Genomic DNA, 7,100 nt, shown 5'->3' with positions numbered 1-7,100 from the left:
AAGAGAAATGACAACAAAACCAATTGGATTATATGTAGAGAAAGAGAGAAAAAGGGGGAGGGATGGAGAGAGAATCAGAAATGCGTGCTGGAATGTGCAAATGAGGATCGCAGGCGGCGTCGGCCAATCGCAGAGCCTTTCAAGCTCAAATCCACTGCTGATTTATTAATGCGCGCACACACACCCTCTCTCCTCTATTGGAATTTTTAAGGGCACAAGTTGTAGGCTGTTGGGAGTTCTTAACTCCCAAAAATGAAATATTTATGGAGCTGCATAGAAAGAGAAGAAAATAATTGTAACTAGGTACAATCCTTGAAAAGGGTTGTGGGAACCTAACTTTTTTTTTTTAATTTTTAATCATTTGTAATAAAAATTTAATTTTTTTACTTTCATAGTATGTCATTAGAGAAAAAACAAGGAACTTTATACATATATATATATATATATATATATATGCTCCAAAATACTTTTTTTCAACCAAAACAACTCATAATCTCTTATATTGATAAATTATTTTGTGAAATTTATACTCTATCTCTTATTGTGGGGTAGTTGTCATCAATATCATTGATGGTCTCGACCACACCCTCTCCTTCTAGCTTACTCACAAATATTTGCGTTGTAATCCAAACATTCTAGCTCTAGCGACAATCTAGACATTCAGGCTTCATTTGAAGTTCGGTGAAATTCCTTCAAAAATCGCTTAGCGAAACGGAGCAAGTCATCTCCATTACGAAAATGCTTTGTCACTAAACATAATTTTTTCCAGGCGACGGTGTTCTTGCGATCGAACGGAAGTACAACGCATTCTCAAACAAAGCATTAGCCATTTTATGACTTTCTTTAATCGAATGACTCCCCCAACAAGATTATTGAATAAGGAAATTTAGCAACCACTTCATTGGAGTGCTTGTCTAAGATTGTTGTGGAAGCTTCAAAAAGCATGGCAAGAATGCAAACAATGCTGTGGTCGCTTCTATAATGATGGTCAAGGAGTTACAGTGTCTAATGTATTGTCGTGGTTTCAACGAGTAGTTTGTGAATGGAGGTTTTCCCTCACAAGGGGTATTTTAGACCCTATAGCATTTACGAGCATGTTAGCTCAGATAAAATTAGAGGTATTTACATACATAACACCCAAACCAAACATTAATTATTACATTGTAAGCACCTTTTTCTATGTATGAAAGGGTAAAAATAGTTTAATCCAATTGGAATACATTTAATGTTCATTTTTATATTTTTAATTGATGTAGAGTGGTTAATTATTCATTTATACTTACTTCAATTATGATAAGTAGATATATAGTTGTTAATTGAATAATATTCATTAATATAATCTTAATATAGAATTACAATTTGATTAAGGTTTTAAATAAGACAATTAAATTTAATAATATGTTAATAAAGTAATTAACCCTTTGCTAGTAATTATGAAACAATGGACAATGTAGTAACTGAGGAGTGTTTAGGATTTAACTAAGATCAAGTAGATTTTAAATATTAAATAATGACAATTGAGCACTACATAATGAATCAAATTAATTGGTAATTAATAAGTTATGTGAGATGATTATGGATTATTTAAAGTTTTATTATTCTAGCTCTAGCGACAATCTAGACATTCAGGCTTCGTTTGAAGTTCGGTGAAATTCCTTAAAAAATCGCGTAGCGAAACGGAGCAAGTCATCTCCATTACAAAAATGCTTTGTCACTAAACATATTTTTTTCCAGGCGACGGTGTTCTTGCGATCGAACGGAAGTACAACGCGTTCTCAAACAAAGCATCAGCCATTTTTTGACTTTCTTTAATCGAATGCCTCCCTCAACAAAATTATTGAATAAGTTGGAGAAATTTAGCAACCACTTCATTGGAGTGCTTGTCTAAGATTGTTGTGGAAGCTTCAAAAAGCATGGCAAGAATGCAAACAATGCTGTGGTCGCTTCTATAATGATGGTCAAGGAGTTACAGTGTCTAATGTATTGTCGTGGCTTCAACAAGTAGTTCGTGAACGGAGGTTTTCCCTCACAAGGGCTATTTTAGACCCTATAGAATTTACGAACATGTTAGCTCAGATAAAATTAGAGGAGTTTACATACATAACACCCAAACCAAACATTGATTTTTACATTGTAAGCACCTTTTTCTATGTATGAAAGGGTAAAAATAGTTTAATCCAATTGGAATACATTTAATGTTCATTTTTATATTTTTAATTGATGTAGAGTGGTTAATTATTCATTTATACTTACTTCAATTATGATAAGTAGATATATAGTTGTTAATTGAATAATATTCATTAATATAATCTTAATATAGAATTACAATTTGATTAAGGTTTTAAATAAGACAATTAAATTTAATAATATGTTAATAAAGTAATTAACCCTTTGCTAATAATTATGAAACAATGGACAATGTAGCTACTGAGGAGTGTTTAGGATTTAACTAAGATCATGTCGATTTTAAATATGAAATAATGAAAATTGAGCACTACATAATGAATCAAATTAATTGGTAATGAATGAGTTATGTAAGATGATTATGGATTAATTAAAGTTTTATTGGGCTTAATAATATTTTAGTAGTAAAAAATATTGGTTCTTTTTTTTTAAATTGTAATTAAGAACTATATATTATTTTATTAAGAATGTTGAAATTTTAGTAATGTTTATATTTTAAGGCTAGTATAATTAAAGATTAATTAATTATAATATTGAAAAAATTAAATATACTAATTAACCTAATAAGTGATTAATCAAAAATTTTTGTGAAACTTTTAAATAATTGAGACTTAAACTAATATTTTATTTTGATTTTTAGTATTAGCTGATTAATCATCCATTAAATAGAGTTAATTATGTGGTTATATATATATATATATATATAAGGGAATTTATCAAACTGTTAGATTTAGTTCTACTATTTATATATTGTCTATTTTACTTTATTGCAAATATAAAATGACAAGATATCAATATCTATTTATAGTTGGAGTGAATTAAAAATAAAGAAGGAACAAATGACATTAGAATATGCCCATCAAGGATTAGCATTTTTAAGGGATTTTTAGTTTGGGCGTATTAAGAGAATGGAGTCGACTGAAAAGATTTCAAAAATTCAAATTTTTAGATGAGAATGAAATGCTAATTAATTAATTAATTGAGAAATTTGAAAAAAATTACTTAGTTTAATTTCAGAGAATTAAGATTTTATCTTGATTTTATTTGAAAATCACCACATGCATCCTCAACAAAATTTGATGCCAATAAACTTCATACTATACATTGAAGCCTTAGAAACCAAATCTCTGCAACAAACTCTTAGATGATGATATCATGATTTTCGTGAAGATGTCACAAGGCCCAAGTGCGACTTTCTCTAATAGCAAGAAGTGACTAGGACGACCCTCTAGACCACCACTTGATGCCAACCCCTCATACACCATCATCATAAGCCCATTATGATGCCCTAACAAAAAGAAATAATTTTTTTTTTAAAATTTTATGTTTTAGTCAACAAAATATCAAAAAATAAACTCCTAAATTTATGCACAATAAAAAATAACTAAAAAATATTTTAAATAAAAATTTATAATAATTTACTAATTAATAATAAGTAGAAAGAAGGAAAAAATAAATTAACTATAGTGAGTAGAGTAGCTCTTTTTTGACTAACTGGAAGCGAAAAATTGTAAACTGTCTGAACTAAACTTGTGAGTTGAAGATAAAATTTTCTCTTTTAATCGATAGGCTATGAATCCTTTTACGTGAGATAGCTCCTTTTTTGTGTGATGTAGTTTAGTTATTATTTTTTATATTATTGTATTAATATTCCTTCAAATGAGTTGAGTTACATTCAATTCAAAATACACTAAAAAATGGGTGTGTTTAAGCATGCAACTCATTTTTTTATTTGTATTTTTTCCATTAACTTGTTGAGCCCAATATGAGATACTCGAAAATATTGTCTAATATTCTTTCATTGCATAAAACTACTAATCATTAGATTCATCTCAAGGCTCTTCAAATTACATTTCTCGTTACTCAATACATGTTATCAATGAACATAAAAAAAAAATCAACATCTTATTTTGCAATCTTATTGTCAATCTTATTGTTGAAAATGTACTTTCAATTGTCGCAAGCTAAATAAGTGGGGTAAAGATGAATTGTCCTTTTTTTCCACATTGATTATAGATTGTAAATTATGAATTGATTTTGAAAGGGAAATCAAAACTTTGATAAGCTTCAATTTTAAAATGATTCAGCTGAAATTTTAAATTTGGTTTTGTTTTATCTATTAAGTCTATAAGAAAATTATTGGAATTCACCTTAAGAACCCATGATTTAACTTAGAATGAATAGTTCTAAAACTTATTCATTAAATCTATTGCTCATTCTTGCAACTATGTTTTTGAAGTGGTTATGAAATTATGATGCTTATAATTATAATTCATTGTATGGATATCTTTCCATTGACAAGAGCATCATTGACCAAATAAATAAATATCATTCATATTTGCAATAAATACAACTTACATTCATATTGATATCATTCATATTTGCAATAAATACAACTTACATTTCACAAAATAACTAATTTTTTTAGTAAAGAATCTCATCATGTACTTTTAATATAAGAATATTGAATATTGATAATTAAAAAAATGGCATTCAAGTTGGTTTGTCATTTTCTTTGAGAATTTGTAATTTATGAAATCTTGGTCATAAGATGTAAATTAAAAATAAAGTCAAAAGAATTTATTACATCATAAATTACATTAGCTTCATCTCTTCAATTTGATAAGTTTACATCATAAATAATTTCTTGTGAAACAACACAAGTAAAATCATGCAAGATAACTAAACTATAGAATTAAAAAATGTGACCTCTAACAAGTTTCTAGGCGTTTATAATCATTTTCTTAATTTATTTGATTTGAGTAATTATTTATTGAACATGTCTTGCATAAAAAGACAAAAAATTGAAATAATGAGAGTCAAATAAGTGATAATTTATCATACTAAAATAATCTCTTTGGATGATGCTACTAATATTAACCAAAATAAAAATTTTAAAACAGCAAAAATAAACTAAAACTAGAAATTTGACATTTTGAAGATAAAATGAAAATATTATTGATGCAGCACTAGCACTGAAGGTAGATGGACCAATCATAAATAGCTTGATGAGGACTTAATAAGGATTTCAATTAGAATTTTTTATTTTGCTTTAGGCTTTATTTGTGTTTTTAATTTATGGACATACATGAAATATTTTAAATTTATATTTATTTTTATTTAAATGATCAAATAATGAAAAAACAATTATGAAAAAACTTGAGAAAGTAATTAAATTTTTTTTTGTAAAAGAGCATTATTCAACTCCTTATGTATTAATCACAAAAAAGAATTACAAAATAAGCAAGAAGACTTATCTAGACCCCACATACAATACTCAAAAAAAAAGAAAAATAAAACTTAAAAGTCAACTTCCCCAAAAAACGAAAAATACAACTCACACACCCAACAACACAAGCAACAATAGACTCAAAATCAATTAAGTAACATCCTTAAGAGCCAAATGCAACATAACAGTAGGAACAACTTTCGAAAATAAAGCACCATTCAGCTATAAACCAAGCGTAACCGCCCAATGAGCAACTCCATTACCTTCTCTCTTAGTATGGGACCAGCTGATATGCAAATTCTTGAATAAAGTTGCAATCCTCTTCATTTGAATATTAATACTCCAATGATGATCTTCCTGAAATCTGCAGTACTTCCATAAAATTAAAGAATCAGTTTCAAAGGTAATATATTGCCAACCAAATTTTTTGCCACATGAAGAACAAAGGTCATAGCATCTGCCTTAGCGACCAGTGGAGAAACAAGAACAACATTGTCGAGAACCAACGTCGAGAACCAACAGATTCAGATTATAGAACCCAAAAAATCCCTACACACACCTCCAACACTAGCACAATTGGGCTTCCAACAACCATCAATATTGATTTTAATATAAGGTGCACAAGGCTTGCACCAATGTACCAAGGAAACATGCTTACTGATTAAAGGAGCGGGAATGGATAGCTTCTACAATATAAAAGCCACCCTACCCATCAACTTTTTATTAGGAGTCAGAAGCTTAAGGCCTTTCAGCAAGAAATTAATAATCATACTAACTGTACAGTGAATATGAGAAACCATATTATTATATTTAATATCATTCCTCATAACCCAAATAAACCAAAGGATAACAATAGGGACAACAGTGAAAAAGGCGTGACCAAAATTCTTCCATACATTGAATATATCAAAAATGTCTTTATAATGAGTCACGAAATTCTCCATATGCAATTTTAAAGTAACCTGCCTCCAGATTTCCATAGTAAACTGTCAGCTCATAAAATTTGAAGACTGACTTCTTCATGTTTTTTGCACAAAACACAACATGAAGGAAGTCTCAAACCTTTTAATTTAAGCATATCATAAGTTGGAAGTAGATTATGCATTACTCTCCAAATAAAGAAAGACATGGAAGGTCCATGAATTCTAATTCCATCGAAGGTCTAACCCCTGAAAATAATGAAAAGAATTAGCAAAGCTTTTAGAAACAAAATCTCCCATTCTTCTTTTAATCTTGGCCATATCTTTATTGTCACTATTAATAGGAATCAAATTAATGAAATAAGCATCATCATTATGAACCATCTGTCTAAGCTATTGTAAAAACCAACGATTCTCATTGCATAAATCTCTCACTTTAATATCAATAGCAACAGGGCCACCATAAATATCAACTAAAGCACCCTTCCCCATCCAATCATCATACCAAAAAGAAACATCACCTCTACCAATATCCCAATAGATAAGATCTTTGGTGTTCCTTTCTACTTTAACATTTCATGCCAAATAAAAGAATCTTTCTTATTATAAGTAATAGACAGAGGATGTTTATTAAAACAATATTTGACATGCATTAAGGAAGCCCAAAGAGAGCAATTCTTTCTGAATATATACCACAATTTCATGTAATTTATTGTGATAGAATCAGATAAGCTTCCAAAGCCGAGACCACCTTTATCAACAGGTTT

This window comes from Phalaenopsis equestris, unplaced genomic scaffold (assembly GCF_001263595.1).
Source record: "Phalaenopsis equestris unplaced genomic scaffold, ASM126359v1 Scaffold000128, whole genome shotgun sequence".
NCBI classification, from domain to species: domain Eukaryota; kingdom Viridiplantae; phylum Streptophyta; class Magnoliopsida; order Asparagales; family Orchidaceae; genus Phalaenopsis; species Phalaenopsis equestris.
Note: the sequence above shows the minus strand (reverse complement) of the source record.